This window comes from Hyla sarda, chromosome 2 (assembly GCF_029499605.1).
Source record: "Hyla sarda isolate aHylSar1 chromosome 2, aHylSar1.hap1, whole genome shotgun sequence".
Classification (NCBI taxonomy): domain Eukaryota; kingdom Metazoa; phylum Chordata; class Amphibia; order Anura; family Hylidae; genus Hyla; species Hyla sarda.
Window position 1 is genome coordinate 501,706,425 of NC_079190.1, and position 21,566 is coordinate 501,727,990.

A 21,566-nucleotide genomic window follows, 5' to 3' on the forward strand; every position below is an offset into this window, starting at 1 on the left:
TAGTGACGTACTAACAGGGGTTTGTCAGTGAAATACCCAAAGCGATAATGCACTACCCCCTCAGGACTTACCACCAGGGTTAATAAATTACCCCCTGTTTTTGTCATACCCACAGGGATAATACACTATCCAATACTTAGTGACATACCCACAGGGGGAATGAACTACCTCTTTGTAAGTGATGTACCCCCCCCACCCCTGTTTTTGGGACATACCCACAGGAGTAATAAACTACCACCTCTTAGAGAAGTATTCACAGGGGTTATAAACTAACCCCCCCCCCCCACCCATCCACCCCCCACGGTTTGTGGCATACCCACCTTTTAGTGAAGTACCTACAGAGGTGATAAACTATTCCCTGTTTGTGGTCTAGCCACAGAGGTAATAAGCTACCCCTTTTCTATTGACGTACCCACAGGGGTAATAAACTACCCCCCGTTAGTGATGGACCCACAAAGGTAAAAACTCCCATCCCCCTTTTAGTGACATACCCACAGGGGTAATAAACTAACCCCTCTTAGTGAAGTACCCACAGAGGTGATAATCTACCCCCCCCCCCTTCATAATGCCGGGACCACAGTTGTAAGAACCCCCCTCCAGGGGTAATAAGCTATCAGCGCCCCTGCTGTTTGTGGCATAACCAAAGGGGTAATAAACTTTATCCCCTGTTTGTGGCATGCTCACATGGGTAATAAACTACTCCCATTTGTGGCGTACCCACAGAGGTAATAAACTACCCACCACATTCTGAAGTACCCACAGGGGTGATAAACTACCCCATTTTTAGTGACGTACCCACAGCAGTAAAAAACTACACAACTCTTGGTGGCGTACCCAAAGGGGTAATAAACAACATGCCTCTTAGTGATGTACCCACAGGGATAATAAACTACCCCCCTCTTAGTGACATACCTACAGGAGTAATACATTAATTTCATCATAGTGAAGTACCCTCAGGGGTAATAAACTATCCCCTTTATAGTGTTGAACCCACAGAGGCAATAAACTACCTCCCTCTTAGTGATGTACCCATTGGAGTAATAAACTACCCATCTTTAAGTGATATAACTACAGGGGTAATACACTATCCTTTTCTTAGTGATGTACCCAAAGGGATAATAATCTACCCCCCTGTTTTTGGCATACCCACAGGGATAATAAACTATCCACTACTTAGTGATGTATCCACAGGGGTAACAGACTACTTCTCTCTAAGTGACGTACCCAAAGGGGTAATAACCTGCCACCTCTTAATGAAGTACCCACAGGGGGGATAAACTATCTCCCCCTCTAAGTAACGGGTTCAAAAGGGTAATAACCCCCCCTTTTAGTGACATACCCACATGGGTAATAAACTCCCATTTCCACCTGTTTGTGGGTACCTACCCAAAGGAGTAATAAACTACTCACCTCTTAGTGACATTCCCACATGGGTAATAAACTCCCATATCCCCCTGTTTGTGGTCTACCTACCCAAAGGAGTAATAAACTACTCACCTTTTAGTGACACAACCATAGAGGTAATAAACTACTCACCTCTTAGTGACATACTGAAAGGGGTAATAAACTACCACCTCTTAGAGAAGTATCCACAGGGGTTATAAAATAACCCAACCCCCAACTATTAACCCCCCACGGTTTGTGGCATAGCCACCTTTTAGTGAAGTACCTACAGAGGTGATAAACTATTCCCTGTTTGTGGTCTAGCCACAGAAGTAATAAACTACCCCTTTTCTATGGACGTACCCACAGGGGTAATAAACTACCCCCCCTTAGTGATGGACCCACAAAGGTAAAATCTCCCATCCCCCTTTTAGTGACATACCCACAGGGGTAATAAACTAACCCCTCTTAGTGAAGTACCCACAGGGGTGATAATCTATCCCCCCCCCCCTCATAATGCCAGGACCACAGGCGTAAGAACCCCCTCCAGGGGTAATAAGCTATCAGCCCCCCTGCCGTTTGTGGCATAACCAAAGGGGTAATAAACTTTTTCCCCTGTTTGTGGCATGCTCACATGGGTAATAAACTACCCCTATTTGTGGCGTACCCACAGGGGTAATAAACTACCCACCACATTCTGAAGTACCCACAGGGGTGATAAACTACCCCATTTTTAGTGACGTACCCACAGCAGTAAAAACCGACACAACTCTTGGTGGCGTACCCAAAGGGGTAATAAACAACATGCCTCTTAGTGATGTACCCACAGGGATAATAAACTACTCCCCTCTTAGTGACATACCCACAGGAGTAATACATTAATTTCATCATAGTGAAGTACCCTCAGGGGTAATAAACTATCCCCTTTATAGTGTCGAACCCACAGAGGCAATAAACTACCTACCTCTTAGTGATGTACCCATTGGGGTAATAAACTACCCATCTTTAAGTGACATACCTACAGGGGTAATACATTATCGCTTTCTTAGTGATGTACCCAAAGGGATAATAATCTACCCCCCTGTTTTTGGCATACCCACAGGGATAATAAACTATCCACTACTTAGTGATGTATCCACAGGGGTAACAGACTACTTCTCTCTAAGTGACGTACCCAAAGGGGTAATAACCTGCCACCTCTTAATGAAGTACCCATAGGGGGGATAAACTATCTCCCCCTCTTAGTAACGGATTCAAAAGGGTAATAACCCCCCCCTTTTAGTGACATAACCACATGGGTAATAAACTCCCATATCCACCTGTTTGTGGTCTACCTACCAAAAGGAGTAATAAACTACTCACCTTTTAGTGACACAATCACAGGGGTAATAAACTACTCATCTCTTAGTGACATACTGAAAGGGGTAATAAACTACTCACCTCTTGATGAAGTACCCCCAAGACTAATAAACTACTTCCTCTTAGTGATGTAACCACAGGGGCGATAAACTCCCCCCCCCCCCCTCATATAGTGATGGGTCCACCGGGGTAATAACCCCTCGCCTTTTATTGAAGTACCCACAGGGGTAATAAACTACCCCTTTCCTAGTAACGTACCCACAAGGGAAATAAACTACCAGCCTCCCCTTTTTGTGGCGTACCCACAGGGGTAATAAATGACCCTCTTCCTAGTGATGTACTCACAGGGATAATAAACAACCCCCCTTCCTTTTTATTGACATACATTCGTGGTAATAAACTTTGCACCCTTTAGTAACCTACCCACAGGGGTAATATACTACCCACCTCTTACACCGTACTCACAGGGATAATAAACTACTTACCTCTTAGTAATGCTCCCATTGGGGTAATAAACTACCTCCTTCTTAGTGACGTACTAACAGGGGTTTGTCAGTGAAATACCCAAAGCGATAATGCACTACCCCCTCAGGACTTACCACCAGGGTTAATAAATTACCGCCCTGTTTTTGGCATACCCACAGGGATAATAAACTATCCACTACTTAGTGACATACCCACAGGGGGAATGAACTACCTCTTTGTAAGTGATGTACCCCCCCACCTCCGTTTTTGTGACATACCCACAGGAGTAATAAACTACCACCTCTTAGAGAAGTATCCACAGAGGTTATAAACTAACCCCCCCACCCATCCACCCCCCACGGTTTGTGGCATAGCCACCTTTTAGTGAAGTACCTACAGAGGTGATAAACTATTCCCTGTTTGTGGTCTAGGCACAGAGATAATAAACTACCCCTTTTCTATTGACGTACCCACAGGGGTAATAAACTACCCCCCGTTAGTGATGGACCGACAAAGGTAAAAACTCCAATCCCCCTTTTAGTGACATACCCACAGGGGTAATAAACTAACCCCTCTTAGTGAAGTACCCACAGGGGTGATAATCTACCCCCCCCCCCCATAATGCCAGGACCACAGGCGTAAAAAACCCCTCCAGGGGTAATAAGCTATCAGCCCCCCTGCTGTTTGTGGCATAACCAAAGGGGTAATAAACTTTATCCCCTGTTTGTGCATGCTCACATGGGTAATAAACTACCCCCATTTGTGGCATACCCACAGGGGTAATAAACTACCCACCACATTCTGAAGTACCCACAGGGGTGATAAACTACCCTATTTTTAGTGACGTACCCACCGCAGTAAAAACCGACACAACTCTTGGTGGCGTACCCAAAGGGGTAATAAACAACATGCCTCTTAGTGATGTACCCACAGGGATAATAAACTACCCCCCTCTTAGTGACATACCCACAGGAGTAATACATTCATTTCATCATAGTGAAGTACCCTCAGGGGTAATAAACTATCCCCTTTATAGTGTCGAACCCACAGAGGCAATAAACTACCTACCTCTTAGTTATGTACCCATTGGGGTAATAAACTACCCATCTTTAAGTGATATACCCACAGGGGTAATACACTATCCCTTTCTTAGTGATGTACCCAAAGGGATAATAATCTACCCCCCCTGTTTTTGGCATACCCACAGGGATAATAAACTATCCACTACTTAGTGATGTATCCACAGGGGTAACAGACTACTTCTCTCTAAGTGACGTACCCAAAGGGGTAATAACCTGCCACCTCTTAATGAAGTACCCACAGGGGGGATAAACTATCTCCCCCTCTTAGTAACGGATTCAAAAGGGTAATAACCCCCCCTTTTAGTGACATACCCACATGGGTAATAAACTCCCATATCCACCTGTTTGTGGGTACCTACCCAAAGGAGTAATAAACTACTCACCTCTTAGTGACATACCCACATGGGTAATAAACTCCCATATCCACCTGTTTGTGGGTACCTACCCAAAGGAGTAATAAACTACTCACCTCTTAGTGACACAACCGTAGGGGTAATAAACTACTCACCTCTTAGTGACATACTGAAAGGGGTAATAAACTACTCACCTCTTGATGAAGTACCCCCAAGACTAATAAACTACTTCCTCTCAGTGATGTAACCACAGAGGCGATAAACTCCCCCCCCTCAAATAGTGATGGGCCCACCGGGGTAATAACCCCTCGCCTTTTATTGAAGTACCCACAGGGGTAATAAACTACCCCTTTCCTAGTAACGTACCCACAAGGGAAATAAACTACCAGCCTCCCCTTTTTGTGGCGTACCCACAGGGGTAATAAATGACCCTATTCCTAGTGATGTACTCATAGGGATAATAAACAACCCCCCTTCCTTTTTATTGCCATACACTTCGTGGTAATAAACTTTGCACCCTTTAGTAACCTACCTACAGGGGTAATATACTACCCACCTCTTACACCGTACTCACAGGGATAATAAACTACTTACCTCTTAGTAATGCTCCCATTGGGGTAATAAACTACCCCCTTCCTAGTGGCGTACTAACAGGGGTTTGTCAGTGAAATACCCAAAGCGATAATGCACTACCCCCTCAGGACTTACCACCAGGGTTAATAAATTACCCCCCTGTTTTTGGCATACCCACAGGGATAATAAACTATCCACTACTTAGTGACATACCCACAGGGGGAATGAACTACCTCTTTGTAAGTGATGTACCCCCCCACCCCCGTTTTTGTGACATACCCACAGGAGTAATAAACTACCACCTCTTAGAGAAGTATTCACAGGGGTTATAAACTAACCCCCCCACCCATCCACCCCCCACCGTTTGTGGCATACCCACCTTTTAGTGAAGTACCTACAGAGGTGATAAACTATTCCCTGTTTGTGGTCTAGCTACAGAGGTAATAAACTACCCCTTTTCTATTGATGTACCCACAGGGGTAATAAACTACCCCCCCCTTAGTGATGGACCCAAAAAGGTAAAAACTCCCATCCCCCTTTTAGTGACATACCCACAGGGGTAATAAACTAACCCCTCTTAGTGAAGTACCCACAGGGGTGATAATGTACCCCCCCCATAATGCCGGGACCACAGGCGTAAGAACCCCCTGCAGGGGTAATAAGCTATCAGCGTCCCTGCCGTTTGTGGCATAACCAAAGGGTTAATAAACTTTATCCCCTGTTTGTGGCATGCTCACATGGGTAGTAAACTACCCCCATTTGTGGCGTACCCACAGGGGTAATAAACTACCCACCACATTCTGAAGTACCCACAGGGGTGATAAACTACCCCATTTTTAGTGACGTACCCACAGCAGTAAAAAACGACGCAACTCTTGGTGGCGTACCCAAAGGGGTAAGAAACAACATTCCTCTTAGTAATGTACCCACAGGGATAATAAACTACCCCCCTCTTAGTGACATACCCACAGGGATAATACATTAATTTCATCATAGTGAAGTACCCTCAGGGGTAATAAACTATCCCCTTTATAGTGTCGAACCCACAGAGGCAATAAACTACCTACCTCTTAGTGATGTACCCATTGGGGTAATAAACTACCCATCTTTAAGTGACATACCTACAGGGGTAATACATTATCCCTTTCTTAGTGATGTACCCAAAGGGATAATAATCTACCCCCCTGTTTTTGGCATACCCACAGGGATAATAAACTATCCACTACTTAGTGATGTATCCACAGGGGTAACAGACTACTTCTCTCTAAGTGACGTACCCAAAGGAGTAATAACCTGCCATCTCTTAATGAAGTACCCACAGGGGGGATAAACTATCTCCCCCTCTTAGTAACGGATTCAAAAGGGTAATAACCCCCCCTTTTAGTGACAAACCCACATGGGTAATAAACTCCCATATCCACCTGTTTGTGGTCTACCTACCCAAAGGTGTAATAAACTACTCACCTTTTAGTGACACAATCACAGGGGTGATAAACTACTCACCTCTTAGTGACAGACTTAAAGGGGTAATAAACTACTCACCTCTTGATGAAGTACCCCCAAGACTAATAAACTACTTCCTCTTAGTGATGTAACCACAGGGGCGATAAACTCCCCCCCCCCCCCCTCAAATAGTGATGGGCCCACCGGGGTAATAACCCCTCGCCTTTTATTGAAGTACCCACAGGGGTAATAAACTACCCTGTTTCCTAGTAACGTACCCACAAGGGAAATAAACTACCAGCCTCCCCTTTTTGTGGCGTACCCACAGGAGTAATAAATGACCCTCTTCCTAGTGATGTACTCATAGGGATAATAAACATACATTTTTATTGACATACACTTCGTGGTAATAAACTTTGCACCCTTTAGTAACCTACCCACAGGGGTAATAAACTACCCACCTCTTACACCGTACTCACAGGGATAATAAACTACGTACCTCTTAGTAATGCTCCCATTGGGGTAATAAACTACCTCCTTCTTATTGACGTACTAACAGGGGTTTGTCAGTGAAATACCCAAAGCGATAATGCACTACTCCCTCAGGACTTACCACCAGGGTTAATAAATTACCCCCTGTTTTTGGCATACCCACAGGGATAATAAACTATCCACTACTTAGTGACATACCCACAGGGGGAATGAACTACCTCTTTCTAAGTGATGTACCCCCCCATCCCCGTTTTTGTGACATACCCACAGGAGTAATAAACTACCCCCTCTTACTGAAGTATTCACAGGGGTTATAAACTAACCCCCCCACCCATCCACCCCCCACGGTTTGTGGCATACCCACCTTTTAGTGAAGTACATACAGAGGTGATAAACTATTCCCTGTTTGTGGTCTAGCCACAGAGGTAATAAACTACCCCTTTTCTATTGATGTACCCACAGGGGTAATAAACTACCCACCCTTAGTGATGGACCCACAAAGGTAAAAACTCCCATCCCCCTCTTAGTGAAGTACCCACAGGGGTGATAATCTTCCCCCCTCCCCTCAAAATGACGGGACCACAGGCTTAAGAACCCCCTCCAGGGGTAATAAGTTATCAGCCCCCCCCCCCCCCCGTTTGTGGTATAACTACAGGTTTAATAAACTTTTCCCCCTGTTTGAGGCATGCTCACATGGGTAATATACTACCTTCATTTGTGGCGTACCCACAGGGGTAATAAACTACCCCCCATTTGTGGCATACCCGCAGAGGTAATAAGCTACCCACAGGGGTAATAAACTACCCCATTTTTAGTGATGTACCAACAGCAATAAAAAATTTCTTGGTGGCGTACCCAAAGGGGTAATAAACAACACACATCTTAGGGATGTACCCACAGGGGAAATTAACTCCCCCCTTTAGTGACGTACCACCAGGGGTAATAAACCACTCCCTTCCTAGAGATGTACCCACAGGGGAAATGAAATACCCACCTCCTAGTGATGTACCCAAAGGGGAAAAACACTATGTACCCTTTAGTGGCCTACCCACAGGGGTTATATACTACCCACCTCTTAGTGACATACCTAAAGGGGTTATAAACTATTTAACCCTTAGTGATGTACCCACAGGGTCAATATACTATCCCTTTGTTAATGACGTACCAAAAGGGATAATAAGCCATCCCCCCCCTAGTGAATTATCGCCAGGGGTAATAAATTACCCTCTTCCAAGTGATATATCCACAGGGATAATAATCTACCCAACTTTTAGTGAAGTAGCCACAGGGGTGATTAACTACCCCTTTCTACTGACATACCCAGAAAAGTAATAAACTACAGTACCTCCCCTCTCTTAGTGATGAACCCACATTTTAGTAACATACCCACAGGGGTATTAAACTACTAGTCCCACCTGTTTGTGATGAACCCACAGGAGTGATAGACTACCCCCTCTTAGTGACGTACCCACAAGGGTGATAAAATACCCCCCAGCACTAAACAACCCCCCCAAAAAAAGTTTTCTCCGTTATAGCCCTGAATGTCCCTGATGACGCCCGCCGGAGTACTGGAGAAACATGTCAGGAGCTATGATCTAGACCTCCTTAGTCTGGTCTGTCCCGATGATTATACAGGACTAGTGCAGTAAGATCTTCAAATACTGATGTGAACAGAGTCATACAAATACTGGAGAACTGCTGGATGTTACTCATACAGTGTTATAACTTATAATATGTAAGAACCGTCAGCACCAAACCAGCGGTTTTTATAGAGTAAATATTTTTTTTTTTAAATATGAAATAATAGTTTTCAGTGAGGGGGTAAAATGACATTATTTTGCCTAAAGGCAGATTTGCATAAATAGTCTAATTGGTGTTTATCCCACCACTCACAGGGGCCTTTATTATTGGGAACTGAACCCCCAGTATCACACCCCAATACAATCTCCCCCAGTATCACCCCCCAATACAACCTCCCCCAGTATTACCCCCCAATACAACCTCCCCCAGTATTACCCCAATACAACCTCCCCCAATATCACCCCCCAATACAACCTCCCCCAGTATCACCCCCAATATCACCCCCCGCCTCATACCCATCACCTTCCAGTGCCCTATTCCCCCAAGGATTATTTCTGCCCCCAGGATAATTCTGCCCATCGAGTATTATCTTTCCCACAGGGCAGTATCTTTCTACCCCAGTTTCCCCCCAACCCCGCCCCCCTCCAGATCACACCCCCATGGCCGACCCTGGTTTCCTAATAAAGTCAACATCTCACCCCAATGCAGACAATGGATGTGCGGTTACTGTGTCGGTGGTCATGGTGAATGTCTCTATCCATGGAATACCGGGCTCCGTTCTTCTATGAGAGTTGGTGAAGCCTCTTTTTCCCTTGAGGATAGTTTTCTCCAGAAGAATTCCAGACCGCTAGGTGTTTGCTGCACTTCAGATTAATAGAAGAGTCCAGTGAGATACATGGCGGGGTCTCTACATGTGCTCCTCATGGGTGTGGGCTTGGCAGGGGCAGTAGCAGGCGCACTCCGCTCAGCACAGTCTGGTATAGATCTAGTGAAACCACTCACTGCTGGGACAGTACATGGCCTATGGAGGCTGCTAAAGCAGGGCTACTAGCTGGAGAGGCAAGCATAAGCAGTGGACCTGGGAAGATTGGTGTATGGCTTACCACTGGAGGGCGCCCTGCTGTTGCTCTTCTTGATTTAGATGATGTCTTGTGATGAAACCTGACTGCGCCATTCTGGGAGCTCTCGTTGTGGTAACGAACTTGGTGATCTTCAGGAGACATCTCTTGAGTCTTCCCAGCAGCATCTTGTCCTCCTCTTTGTAGACAAGTAGTACAGAAGTTGTACAGTAGCATTAGGCTGTCAGTAGCCGGTTTGAGCCGCGGTGTCAGATGGAGTCACAATCTATGCGGCATCAGCAGCTCCTGCTCTGTAGAAGAGCTTGATCCTCAGGAGGAGGGAGGTGGAAATAATAGGCTGACTGCTTCAGAGGTTGTGCCGAATGGTGATGGTGCACAGTACTCCGAGCTGTCAAGTAGGAGGTGGATGGCGCACAGTACTCCAAGCTGTCAAGTAGGAGGTGGATGGTTAACAGTACTCCGAGCTATTAGGTAGGTGGTGGATGGTGCATAGTACTCTGAGCTGTCAAGTAGGTGGTGGATGGTGCACAGTACTCCGAGCTGTCAGGTAGATGGTGGATGGTGCACAGTACTCTGAGCTGTCAGGTAGGTGGTGGATGGTGCACAGTACTTACAGCTGTCAGGTAGCTGGTAGATGGTGCACAGATTTTTTTTTTTTTTTTTTCTGTAAGAAAAAAATTAGATTCCATACAAGAAATATTTAACAATTTTGTTTTCACAAATCCATACAGAGACAAACAGAAAAAGAGATAGAGACAGACAATAGACAGAGATACAGTAGATGGATAGACATGATTGGAGATTTACCTTTTCTTTATTTTTTTTTTTATTTTTTTTGTCTGATGCACAGTACTCTGAGCTGTCAGGTAGGTGGTGGATGGTGCACAGTACTTGAAGCTGTCAGGTAGGTGGTGGATGGTGCACAGGTTTTTTTTTGGTTTTTTTTCTGGAAGAAAAAATGTGATTCCATACAAGAAATATTTAACATTTTTTTTTTAACAAATCCATACAGAGACAAACAGAAAAAGAGATAGAGACAGACAATAGACAGAGATACAGTAGATGGATGGACATGATTGGAGATTTACCTTTTCTTTATTTTTTTGTATTTTTTTTGTATTTTTTGTCTGATGCACAGTACTCTGAGCTGTCAGGTAGGTGGTGGATGGTGCACAGTACTCTGAGCTGTCAGGTAGCTGGTGGATGGTGCACAGTACTCTGAGCTGTCAGGTAGGTGGTGGATGGTGCACAGGTATTTTTTTTTGTCATTTTTTTTTTTTTTCTGGAAGAAAAAAATTTGATTCCATACAAGAAATATTTAACAATTTTTTTTTTACAAATCCATACAGAGACAAACAGAAAAAGAGATAGAGACAGACAATAGACAGAGATACAGTAGATGGATGGACATGATTGGAGATTTACCTTATTTTTTTTTTTTTTTTTTTGTATTTTTTGCCCGATGCACAGTACTCTGAGCTGTCAGGTAGGTGGTGGATGGTGCACAGTACTCGGAGATGTCAGGTAGCTGGTGGATGGTGCACAGTACTCTGAGCTGTCAGGTAGCTGGTGGATGGTGCACAGGTTTTTTTTTTTTTTTTTTTGTTTTCTGGAAGAAAAAAATGTGATTCCATACAAGAAATATTTAACAATTTTTTTTTTTTAACAAATCCATACAGAGACAAACAGAAAAAGAGATAGAGACAGACAATAGACAGAGATACAGTAGATGGATAGACATGATTGGAGATTTACCTTTTTTTTTTTTTTTTTTTTTTTTTTTTTTGTCTGATGCACAGTACTCTGAGCTGTCAGGTAGCTGGTGGAGGGTGCACAGTACTCTGAGCTGTCAGGTAGCTGGTGGATGGTGCACAGGTTTTTTTTTTTTTTTTTTTTTTTTTTTCTGGAAGAAAAAAATTGGATTCCATACAAGAAATATTTAACAATTTTTCTTTTTCACAAATCCATACAGAGACATACAGAAAAAGAGATAGAGACAGACAATATACAGAGATACAGTAGATGGATGGACATGATTGGAGATTTACCTTTTTTTTTTTTTTTTTTTTGTATTTTTTGTCTGATGCACAGTACTCTGAGCTGTCAGGTAGGTGGTGGATGGTGCACAGTACTTGAAGCTGTCAGGTAGCTGGTGGAGGGTGCACAGTACTTGAAGCTGTCAGGTAGCTGGTGGATGGTGCACAGTACTCTGAGCTGTCAGGTAGCTGGTGGATGGTGCACAGGTTTTTTTTTTTTTTTTTTTTTTTTTCTGGAAGAAAAAAAATTTGATTCCATACAAGAAATAATTAACAATTTTTTTTAACAAATCCATACAGAGACAAACAGAAAAAGAGATAGAGACAGACAATAGACAGAGATACAGTAGATTGATAGACATGATTGGAGATTTACCTTTTTTTTATTTTTATTTTTTATTTTTTTTGTCTGATGCACAGTACTCTGAGCTGTCAGGTAGGTGGTGGATGGTGCACAGTTACTCCGAGCTTTCATGTAGGTGGTAGATTGAGCACAGTACTCTGAGCTGTCAGGTAGGTGGTAGATGGTGCACAAGTTTTTTTATTTTTTTTTTATTTTTTTTTTAGCTGAAAATAAAAAATAAAAAAAAGATTAATTGCTATACAAGAAATATTTAACAATTGTAACAAATCCGTACAGATACCAACAGAGAAAAACATTGAAAAAGACAAGAGACGACATGATAGACAGAGATACAGTAGATAGATAGCTAGATAGATAGATAGATGTACTGGACTGTAACTTTACCTTTTTTTTTTTTTTTTTCTGAAAAAAAAAAACAACAAAACATTAGTTGCCATGCATATTTCATTTTTTTTTTTTTAAAGAAATCCACACAGAGATAACCAGACAAAAAGCTAGAAACAGAAAAGAGGCAACATGATAGACAGAGATACAGTAGATGGATAGACATGATGGATTGGAGATTTACCTTTTTTTCTTTTTATCTTTTTTTTTCTTTTTGTATTTGTTTTCTGGGGAAAAAAAGAAGAATAGTTGCCATATAAGAAATATTTAAAATGTTTTCAGGTTTAACAGGTAAGTAACCAAAAGTAGCAAATGTGTACTCTCAACATGTTTCTGCTAACAATCGCATTAGCTTCCTCAGGGGAAATAGTACACAAGGTTTTCTGCTACCCCTGAACTTTGGCAGCAGGTAGAACCTACAAACCCCACTATATGTAAACAGGGTAATAAAGTGCTTAAGATTGTAAACATTGTTAACCACCATATTGCCCAATCCCAAAGTAAACAGTAATGAAATGTGCCCAGATAGTGTAAACCACATACCTGGAGCAGCCAAAAAAACACCAACTATTGTAAAGACGTTACATTACACAATCCCATGGTTATAAGACTCTGCAATTTCAAGCTTGGTTGTGTACCATAGCTGGGCGCAGACTAGTTACATCTACAACCCAGTTCCGCTATATATTCACGGTCCTTGGGTAAAGTTCTCTGGAGCTCCGGCCTCCGGTCTGGACTGTAGCAGTGGGACGACGTGATAGACAGATATACAGCAAATAGATAGATATGGTCACAATTGATCAGAGCATCTAGGGGGCTAAATGGTCATGATTGGCGCTAGCGTCGGTCCCGGCAGTTGCAGTGAGCGCCCAGCTGTATATTATAGCCGCTCCTGACCATTATAGGCACAGCTTTTTGCAGGAATGGGATAAATATCTTTTGGACAGATGAATATGAGGATAGAACGTTCTTATCGGGGGCTTGGATACTCACTTTCTAGTCGCTGGTTTTGCAGCAACAACAGCAGAATATGGAGCGGAATCTACAAAACAAGAAAAGTTTGTGAGATGAGCGGCGCCCCCTGGTGACATGGCTGTGATCTGTACATAGGCCCTGGGCTCTGTTCACATTACACATCAGCCCCCACCTCTGCCCTATATGCTTGGAAGCTTCCGGTGTATCCATCACACATATCCATAGGGCTCCGCTCACCCATACAGCCTAATACTGGAGTATCAGGGAGCTGGTGGGGGGTACAGAGAGGCGGTGACACATAGAGGGGGCTCCAACAGAGCTAATACTGGAATTAATATGGCCACCATCTCTACATTTCTGTAACAGAAAGGCGCCCCTTATCTACAGCTTTTTCCTAGACATTCCCTTTCATCCCTATATTTAACTCCATGTGGCTGATGACATTTGCAGAGCTGAGCCGCCATCAGGGGGGGGGGGGTACAGCCAGTACCCCAGTAAGGGGCCTGGGCTCCCAGGGGGCTCTGGAGCCCTATGTCTGCCCCCTGTCATTAACTCCATGCAGGGAACTGTGGTGGTATGGTCCCTGCAGTGGGGTAACCGCCCCCTTCACCTGCGGGCCCCATTGCACCCCCTGTGAAGGGGAGGCTGCAAGGGAATCCAGGACACCTCTCCCGAATCCCCAAGTGGCTGCAACTTTCAACACTTGTTGTACTCGCGGCGGCGCAGCTAACACGACAGGAAGGAGCCAGAGGCTCCGCCCTGTAACTCCAGCCCAGGCTTCCTGTGCGGCAGCGGCTCCTAATGATGCTGTATACACTGAAGGCTACGACAGAAGATGAGCGACAAGAGCTGCTTTATTCTGTTCAGTGGGGGCAATGTAATGGGGCCTAATAATCAATAGGGGCAATATAAGGGGGCCTAATAATAATCTATGGGGGCAATGTAAGGGGGTCTAATAATAATATATGGGGGCAATGTAAGGGGGCCTATTAATATATATGGGGACAATGTAAGAGGGCCTATTAATAATATATGGGGGCAATGTAAGGGGGCCTATTAATAATCTATGGGGGCAATGTAAGGGGGCCTAATAATAATCTATGGGGGCAATGTAAGGAGGGCCTAATAATAATCTATGGGGGCAATATAAGGAGGGCCTAATAATAATCTATGGGGGCAATGTAAGGAGGGCCTAATAATAATCTATGGGGGCAATGTAAGGAGGGCCTAATAATAATCAATGGGGGCAATGTAAGGAGGGCCTAATAATAATCTATGGGGGCAATGTAAGGGGGGGCCTATTAATAATATATGGGGGCAATGTAAGGGGGGGCCTATTAATAATCTATGGGGGCAATGTAAGGGGGCCTAATAAATATATATGGGGACAATGTAAGGGGGCCTATTAATAATATATGGGGGCAATGTAAGGGGGCCTATTAATAATCTATGGGGGCAATGTAAGGAGGGCCTAATAATAATCAATGGGGGCAATGTAAGGAGGGCCTAATAATAATCTATGGGGGCAATGTAAGGGGGGGCCTATTAATAATATATGGGGGCAATGTAAGGGGGGGCCTATTAATAATCTATGGGGGCAATGTAAGGGGGCCTAATAAATATATATGGGGACAATGTAAGGGGGCCTATTAATAATATATGGGGGCAATGTAAGGGGGCCTATTAATAATCTATGGGGGCAATGTAAGGGGGCCTAATAATAATCTATGGGGGCAATGTAAGGGGGCCTATTAATAATCTATGGGGGCAAAGTTAGGGGGCCTAATAATAATCTATGGGGGCAATGTAAGGGGGCCTAATAATAATATATGGGGGCAATGTAAAGGGGGCCTAATCATAATCTATGGGGACAATCTAACAGGGCCTAATAATAATCTATGGGGGCAATGTAAGGGGGCCTATTAATAATCTATGGGGGCAATGTAAGGGGGGGCCTATTAATATATGGGGGCAATGTAAGGGGGCTTATTAATAATCTATGGGGACAATGTAAAGGGGCCTATTAATCTATGGGGACAATGTAAGGGGGCTTATTAATAATCTATGGGGGCAATGTAAGGTGGCCTATTAATAATCTATGGGGGCAATGTAAGGGGGCCTATTAATAATATATGGGGGCAATTTAAAGGGGGCCTAATAATAATCTATGGGGATAATCTAACAGGGCCTAATAATAATCTATGGGGGCAATGTAAGGGGGCCTATTAATAATCTATGGGGGCAATGTAAGGGGGGCCTATTAATATATGGGGGCAATGTAAGGGGGCTTAATAATAATCTATGGGGACAATGTAAAGGGGCCTATTAATCTATGGGGACTATGTAAGGGGGCTGATAAATAATCTATGGGGGCAATGTAAGGGGGCTTATTAATAATCTATGGGGACAATGTAAGGGGGCTTATTAATAATCTATGGGGGCAATGTAAGGGGGCCTATTAATAATCTATGGGGGCAATGTAAGGGGGGCCTATTAATATATGGGGGCAATGTAAGGGGGCTTATTAATAATATATGGGGACAATGTAAAGGGGCCTATTAATAATCTATGGGGACAATGTAAAGGGGCCTATTAATAATCTATGGGGACAATGTAAGGGGGCTTATTAATAATCTATGGGGACAATGTAAGGGGAACTATTAATAATTATGGACTCTCACCTTGTATAACCCTTGAGTTTATGCGTATCACTCCTAAATACGGGGTATCCAAGGGATTGCAATTGCAGATGTGTAATATCAGGCTCGCATATATAGAGGCTGTGAGCCTGATATGACACATCTGCAATTGATAAAGGGTAGGATATTACCCGAAACGCGTCTTGCCTTGGATCTACATATAAACTGTCTTTTACAATAAAATGCGGTTTGTTTATTTAGAAAGCCATTTATGCCATTTGTTCGGGATAGCGCCATCCTTGGAGTTCTTTTTCCTACTTCTCTTAATGCTGTATAGGGGCAATGTGAGGGGGCCTACTACTATGCAGGGACACAGAGGAATCTAATACTATATGAGGCAGTGTAATACATATAGGCGGCTTGTACAGGTGAGAATCCTAAAATCTGGCAGATTCAGTGGAGACGTGTTCATGATGACCCAGGACAGATGGAGAAGAAAGAGAAAAGTGAACAGCTCCGATAAGAAGAGACGCCCCCTGTGAGTATATACCTATAATAACTTACTGTATACAGTATGCAGTACACGTGGGACATTTTTGGCGCATCCTCAGTGTATTTGAAGTTGCAGATGCACTGCCGGCAGTCACAGAGAAAGTCCCTGTAGCTTTGTGTGTCCACTCGTAGCGGCGGATTTCCCGCCGCCAGTCATGAGCCGACGCACAGAGCTATCCGGCCACAGCAGGGAGCACACTATGCAATCTCTCTGTGACTGCCGGTAGCACATCTGCAGAGTCAAATACGCTGCGGATGTGCTGTATGTGACACTACTCTTTGGTCTGTGTATAGTGATTTTTATTCAATAACAATAGTAGTGGTAGTGGTAGTGTTCATGGTGTGGTACAATTATTTGTCCCTTGTATAGTGGTGTTATTAGTGAAACTGGTCTGTGTATAGGGGTTTTATTTCCATACAGTATGATGGTATTATTTAGTCACTGCTGGAGTGATATGTTGTCCTGAAGTGGAGGTATTATTTTATATTTCTGATACTATGTATAAACCATGGGGAGGGGGGGGGGGGAGAGATCATGAGCTGTGTAAGGGGCCCCAAAATTTCAGAATTTCTGTGGAAGGGGCCCCAAAATTTCTGTGAGCTTCTTATAATTCTGCAATGTCTATGAGGGGTGATCCCAGTGTTACTATGACTCCTGTCACATCTCTCCTCCTATATCAGGGGGACATTGACTTATTAGTATTAAAGCTTTGAGATTCTGAGCTCCCAATATTCCCAAGTAGAGATAAGGAGATTCTAGGCCGGGGCCCCCCCATGTAACATAATATCCACTGATAAAACCTTCCAGGGGCCACTAGGAGGAGTCAGTGTCTGAATGTTGTATTTTGTATAATGAAGATGACCAGAAGAAGATGGAGGAGACAGATGTGACCTCCTTCTATTACTCACATGTCCCTCAGTCGTTGTCTGGACCGGCCACTTGGTGTTCTAAAAATCCTGAAAAAGAAACACAAGATATTATATGTGATCTCATCCAGAATAATTCTTCTAAGCCTCACAAAGACCCCATAAGTATGTGCCCCCGGGGTATATAACCCTCCAGCATATTTCTACTTACACAGTCTCTTCCTCTCTTGCTGTCTCTTTCTGTATCATCATTCCTCCATCCCCCTCCTCCTCTGATCTTTCCATTCCTCCATCCTCCTCCTCCTCTGATCTTTCCATTCCTCCATCATCCTTCTCCTCTGATCTTTCCATTCCTCCATCCTCCTCCTCCTCTGATCTTTCCATTCCTCCATCCTCCTCCTCCTCTGATCTTTCCATTCCTCCATCCTCCTTCTCCTCTGATCTTTCCATTCCTCCATCCTCCATCTCCTCTGATCTTTCCATTCCTCCATCCTCCTTCTCCTCTGATCTTTCCATTCCTCCATCCTCCTTCTCCTCTGATCTTTCCATTCCTCCATCCTCCTTCTCCTCTGATCTTTCGATTCCTCCATCCTCCTTCTCCTCTGATCTTTCCATTCCTCCATCCTCCTTCTCCTCTGATCTTTCCATTCCTCCATCCTCCTTCTTCTCTGATCTTTCCATTTCTCCATACTCCTTCTTCTCCGATCTTTCCATCCCTCCATCCATCTTCTCCACAGTATTTTCTGGTTTTCTGGCCTCCCATTCCTCTGCAGCTCTTTCACTATTGGGATAGAACAGAGAGATCATGATCTGGATATTTCTACTGACAATGAATCATTCATGGATAGATCTGCATTGTGGCCCCTTATATTCTGTAGAATAAGTAGAAGAAGCTGCAGGATAAGCAGCGGTGGTGGCCCCTGCTCCTCCTCTACACTCACATGATGTTTCGCAGTGGTGTTGCTCTGGAGACCTTTTTCGGATATTGATCTGGTCTATGGAAGAAAATAAAGCTCCAGTTATAATCATTGTTAGAGAAATGTCCAGAATGTGTCATGTATAAGACGTGGCCCCCAGGCGATCCTTCAGCTCTCACTATAGGGGCCCCTGATCTCCTAACACTAGAGGATGATGGAGGATTCCGGAGAAATACCTGAAGGCTCGCTTCGTTGTTATCACTTTAGTCTTGAATCTGTGAAGAAAAAGAGGACACAAATAAGTAACTATTATACAGAAGATTTCTATTCTCTTGTGGGGCCCTAAACCTGTCCTATAGGAGCAGATGGGGTCAAGATTTAGTGACACAACCTCTGCAGCCTGTCAATGAATCAGCTCCTCGCCTCCAGGTTCCTCCACTGATCTCTCCTCCATGCACAGGAAGTGACATGTGAGCAGCCAAACAGCAGCTTCCTGCATGTCACCATTTCCTCCTGTGGCGCCCCCTGCAGTCTGAGATCATTCCTGGAGGGATCTGTCAGCTACAAGTCACTGACCGCACCATAAAGTCTATGGGGGTCGGCCCTGTATTGGAGATGCCCAGAATTATATATAAGGTAATTGAATTCTCTTCAATTCCCTCGTATACTCTGGGTAGTAGAGGGGCCCCTGCTGTCGGCTTTAGCTCTATAGACAAAACAGATCTTGTGCTAGGGTCCACAAAATGTCTTTGCTAACTATTTTGTGCATTATGATGATATACATACCTTATAGTGTCTGCATCCAATGCGACTGAAGAGCTGAAAGTGAGAAAAGATGAGTGTGAGATGGGGAGAGAAGCAAAAGTACAAATAAACTAATCAAAGCCCTGGTTGGTTGCTATGGGCAACAAATATAGTTTTATTTTTAGGCAGTTTTAGTAAATAAGGTAAAAACAAAGCCCTACTTTTCCCTCCTAATCAGGGGTGTGTGTTGTTCCCTCCTGGTGTACAGTATGACTGTCATGTCCACTTCTCAGGGGTGGGTCAAGCTCTATTCATGCTCTAGGCAGAGGCATGTGTTGTTCCCTCCTGGTGTACAGTGTGACTGTCATGCCTGCTCCTCAGGGGTGGGTCAAGCTCTATTCATGCTCTAGGCAGGGGCATGTGTTGTTCCCTCCTGGTGTACAGTGTGACTGTCATGCCCGCTCCTCAGGGGTGGGACAAGCTCTAGTCATGTACTAAGCAGGGGCATGTGTTGTTCCCTCCTGGTGTACAGTGTGACTGTCATGTCCGCTCCTCAGAGGTGGGACAAGCTCTATTCATGCTCTAGGCAGGGGTGTGTGTTGTTCCCTCCTGGTGTCCAGTGTGACTGTCATTCCCGCTCCTCAGGGGTGGGACAAGCGCTATTTATGTACTAGGCATGACTCCTCACCTGTAGGTAACATACAGCGCCCCCTTTGTTATAAGCCCATACTGTACATTATGCAGCATGAGGCAGCTTACACAAGGACATCTATACAATACTATTATCATCCAGTGTAACGACTGCTGGGGGTTCTTGGGCACAAAATCTGGGACACATTCTCTCTAAGGAAAAATTATTGGCCGGCATTTGTTATTGTGTTTAACCTTTTATTCTTTCTACATTTGTCACTATTTTGGAGCAAGTGTCCTTTTTTGCACCATTTGGGTTACACATTTCTGCTGATTTTAAGATGCAATCCACTGATTTTTGGCAATACACATGATATGGACGGGTTTTTTGAACTGCGCCTATTTGTAAAAAGGCGCAAAAAAAAGGGGGAAAACCACCAAAAAGTCGCTAAACTACACCAGCCCAGACTTAGCTTAGCTTTTTGCTGTATGAGTGAAATTTCAGAAAATGTGACCTGCTCTGTGACCATTTAATACATTTGGTGCTCCTACACATCACCAGCACACAAACAAAAAGGTGTAGAAAATGCTTCACTTACACCTACAATGATAAATGCTTCACTTACACCTACAATGATAAATGCTTCACTTACACCTACAATGATAAATGCTTCACCTACATCTACAATGATAAATGCCCCCATTTGTGTCTCAATAAGAAATAATAAGAATGGTCTTAGATTACTTAGTTTGTCTCCTCTTTCTTTTCTTCCTCTTTCGGGCTGGTGGGATGTCCCCTCGAAGTTCTCTGGAAAAAAAAAGAGAAAGAGACCTAGGTATGAGGGTATTAGGTATTATATCTTTATCCCCTTAAGGAACAGACCAATTTTATTTTTGCATTTTCATTTTTTCCTCCTCGCCTTCTAAAAATCATAACTCTCTTATATTTCCATCCACAGACCCATATGAGGGCTTGTTTTTTGAGTCGCCAATTCTACTTTGTATTGATATCACTTATTTTACAATAAAATGTACGGCGCAACCAAACAAATATTATTTATGTGGGAAAATTGAAAAGAAAACCACAATTTAGCACATTTTGGAAGGTTTTGTTTTCACGATGTACACTTTATGGTAAAAATGACATGTTTTCTTTATTCTGTGGGTCAATAGGATTAAACTTTTTATTTTTTTCCTTTCGCTTCCTTTCCTCCTAGTTATTTTAACTAGGTAATGTGTTTCCCTATTATTAAGGAAATGTGCTATTTGTTTTGAATGTATGTAACCTTGAAATTAAATAAAAAGTAAAAAAAATAAAAAATAAAAAAAAGAAGGAAAAAATAAATGATACCCATGTTATATGCTTTTCTATAATTGTACCGCTTAAAAAAAAATCTCAAACCATTTTCACAAAATTAGTATGTTTTAAATTGCCCTATTTTGACCACCTATAACTTTCTCATTTTTCCGTATATGGGACGATCTGAGGGCTCATTTTTTTTGCGCCATGATCTGTAGTTTTTATCAGTACCACTTTTGCTTAGGTTTTACTTTTTATAAATTTTTTATAAATTTATTTTGGAATAAAATGTGACAAAAAAGCAGCAATTATGGACTTAGATTTTTTTTACATTTACCCTGTTCACTG

At 43.4% G+C, this 21,566-nt stretch overlaps 2 long non-coding RNA genes across 2 annotated transcripts; both read right to left on the reverse strand.

Annotated features, from left to right (window-relative positions):
- Positions 1 to 9,393: 9,393 nt before the first annotated feature.
- LOC130357239 (uncharacterized) lies at positions 9,394 to 11,076 on the reverse strand. The gene is made up of 3 exons (XR_008889148.1): positions 10,899 to 11,076; positions 10,618 to 10,756; positions 9,394 to 10,474 (listed from the first exon to the last, which is right to left on the reverse strand). It is a non-coding gene; the product is annotated as an uncharacterized LOC130357239 (long non-coding RNA).
- Positions 11,077 to 12,779: 1,703 nt separating this feature from the next.
- LOC130357235 (uncharacterized) lies at positions 12,780 to 17,965 on the reverse strand. Its single transcript, XR_008889142.1, has 4 exons — positions 17,839 to 17,965; positions 17,670 to 17,717; positions 13,588 to 13,636; positions 12,780 to 12,821 (listed from the first exon to the last, which is right to left on the reverse strand). It is a non-coding gene; the product is annotated as an uncharacterized LOC130357235 (long non-coding RNA).
- Between the last annotated feature and the right edge of the window lie 3,601 nt (positions 17,966 to 21,566).